The 2,936-nt window shown below is 56.0% G+C and overlaps 1 long non-coding RNA gene across 2 annotated transcripts; it reads right to left on the bottom strand.

Annotated features, from left to right (window-relative positions):
- Positions 1-210: 210 nt before the first annotated feature.
- LOC106146703 lies at positions 211-2,532 on the bottom strand. Of its 2 annotated transcripts, none has more exons than XR_001231261.1 (3): positions 2,404-2,532; positions 2,120-2,333; positions 211-676 (listed from the first exon to the last, which is right to left on the bottom strand). It is a non-coding gene; the product is annotated as an uncharacterized LOC106146703 (long non-coding RNA). The 2 variants fall into 2 exon arrangements; XR_001231262.1 differs by having other exon boundaries at positions 2,120-2,301.
- Between the last annotated feature and the right edge of the window lie 404 nt (positions 2,533-2,936).

Here is a 2,936-nt window from a genome sequence, read left to right as displayed (position 1 = left end):
CCCAGCCCGTCAGGACAAGCGTGTGTGAGAACTCTGCCCCCTGGACCTACCTCCTTTGTGACACTTGTGCCTCACAGGGAAAAGGATTGGAACCAGACCCTAAGGACAATCCTATGTGGCAGACATTTTTTTTTTTTTAGACAGGGTCTCGCTGTGTAGTTCAGGCTGGCCTTGAGTTCATGATGTCATTCAGGCTGACCTTGAACTCACAGCAATCCTCTTGCTTCAGCCTTCCAAGTGCTGGGATTACAGGTGTGCGCCACCATGCCTGGCCAAGATGTCCTTTTTGTAGGTGAAGGATTCAGGGACCAGAGGGGTTAAGCCATCCATTCTAGGCTGCACAGCTACCGCGCAAGGGCTCTGCCCCTGCATTTGAGTGATTCAAGAACACTGGGTGCAGAAGGACAGGGTGGGGCCTCTGGCCTTGGACCGCAGTCACAAGGTGGTGCTTGCACTGCCTGACAAGCTGTGCTCTGGAGACATCCGTGAGTGTATCACAAACGTGTACTGTGAGAGCAGAGTCAGGTGCGGTTTCAAAAGGTCCCCTAGTGGTTTTGAGCAGGAGGATGCCGGGGGTGGGAGGTGAAAGCACCGTCATCTCTGCCATGCAGGAATGTGAGCAGAGCAGGAGCTCAGCAGACTTTTTGTTTTTCACTCTCTTTCCTCCTTTGAAAATCTGGGGAAAGGGAAGGGCGAACAGCTATGAGCCTCCTTCATATATCCATTCTTTAATTCAACAACCCAGTCCTGAATTTCTAGCTTCTTCCGGGAAGGGCAAGTTACTTTCATCATCTCATTTAACCGCCCAAGTAAACAATTTGGCTAAGGTAGGCACCTACTTTGCCTCCACTTTGCAGACCAGAGACAGAGGCTCAGAGACAGGAAGTGGCTTGTTCGAGGTTACAGACCCACCCTGTCCTTTCCCTTGAAACATCCTACTGAGTGTTAGATCTGCTGGGTGGCAGGTTACAGAGTGGAATGGTTAGACACATGGGTACTGTAATCAAACTGTTCAAATGGTGGTTCTCCATTAACAGAGAGGTGACCTTGGTTTTTGCTTCTGTAAAATGGGTTAGTAATATTTCTATCTTCAAGGCCTAAAGCAAAGATTGATGGGAATGATTGATACACATGCCTGAGCATAGCTAGGGCTTAGTAAAAGGAGTATCAAGTTCAAGTGCCTTCAGGGAGACCCTCAGTAAGTACCTTTTCTGAGCCGCTGCTGGGCTCCAGGCGGGAAGGCCATGTGGGCTTGGCCTCTGAGTCCCCCGGACCCCTGGGCCCTGCACACAGCCAGGGTCATCAGGGACAGTGCAGGGCCTGCAGCCTGGGACCCCGTGTGAGCCTGGCTCCCAACACTTCCCAGCAGCTCTGTGTGAGGGCTGTTCTGGAGTCCACAGGGCAGTTTCAGGTGGGAGGGTGGGGTGGCAGCTCCAGGCTGCAGATTGGACACGAGTAAACTTGGAACAAACCTCTGGAGGACCTGTGCTACTCAGTTTTGCATCACTGTGAATACCTAGGAAGAACAATGTAAGGGAGGGAAGATTTATTTTCATGTTTCAGAGGGTTCAGTCTATGGTCACTGGGCCCGCGGTGAGGCAGAACATGGTGGGGAGCCTGTGGGACAGAAACCTGCTCACCTCATGGTGACAAGAAGCAGAGAAAAGGGGAGGGAGGGAGGAGAGAAGGGATATGTGGGGGGCAGAGGAAGGGAACCTAATAGAATCCCCAAAGTCACACCCTCCCTACAGCACACTCCCTTCAACTGGGCCCCCCTCCTAGTTCCAGCACTGCCCAATAATGCCATAAATTACCCTTCATCAATAAGCCAATCCACAGATGAAGTTAGAGCCCCCCGGATTCACTCACTTCCCTAATCCCGTGAGCAGCCAGGCTTTCCACACAGTGAGCGTTTGGGGCCCACTGTAGATAATAACCAATGTCTTCACTTGTAGGATGAGAGGAGCGAGCGTAGCGCGTACTTTTGGTAGTTGGGTGAATCTTTGGGGTCTGTGAGTTCTGTACGGGCCTTCAGGGCTCAAAACCCCGGCACGGCCACTTACTGGCCTTGTGTCTTAATATTCTGGGCCTAGGTTTTTGGTGGACAAAAAGAGCTCACCTATGAAAAGCGCCTGGCAAAGAGGGTGCCATGCGTGGGTCTCCGCCGCGACTCCACCCTCGGCCAGGCCTGGCTCCGTGCACCCTGGGGACCCTCTAAGCCACATCTCTGCTCCGTTGTCCAGGTTCTATCAGCGGCCACCGGGCTGCAGCAAAGAGCTTCTCTGAATTCTTCCAACGTGACTCAAGGAAAAAAAAAAAAAAGAAAAAGAAACCTTTCTTGGATTGTTGCCCGCGGCAGACACAGTTTAAATTAACTTAAACCATTTCCTTCCCCACCCCCACCTCGTGATCCTTTTCCTGGAGGAGCAGCGAGAAACACTTTTCAGGAAGGCGCTCTCCCGCTTCCGGCCCTCCAGCGGGCGCCAGGCCGGGAGAAGCTAAAGTTTGCATTGGGCGCGTCGCCCGGGAGCAGGGAGGAGGCGTTTAGGGGCGTTGCTAGGAAACGCGGGGTAGGGGCGGCTCCTGGGGAGGGACCGCAGGGTGCCGCCGCGGCAGTGCCGAGCGCCGCCGCCAGGGGGCAGCCGGGCCCGAGGCGGCCGAGTGGGATGCAGACCGCGTCTGCTGCGGCCCTCCGCCCGCGCTGCGAGCCGGGTCGACCGCCCCGACGACAGTGCACGACCCCGCCTCCCCTCCCGCCTCCCCTCGCCTCCCGGGAATTCATTAATGCGCCCTCCGTTCCTCCAAGCCCACGCGCCACTTTCCCTCCCTCCCTCCCGGGCTCCCTCCTCCCTGCTCCCCTCCGCACGCGGAGCCCTCCGCCCGGCGCGTCTGGGCACGTGGCCAGCCGGCTGCGGGGCTCCCCGTGGGCCGGGCCG

Source organism: Chinchilla lanigera, unplaced genomic scaffold, assembly GCF_000276665.1.
Source record: "Chinchilla lanigera isolate Chin_1 unplaced genomic scaffold, ChiLan1.0 scaffold00092, whole genome shotgun sequence".
Taxonomy (NCBI): Eukaryota; Metazoa; Chordata; class Mammalia; order Rodentia; family Chinchillidae; genus Chinchilla; species Chinchilla lanigera.
This window is presented reverse-complemented; position numbering and strand designations above follow the sequence as displayed.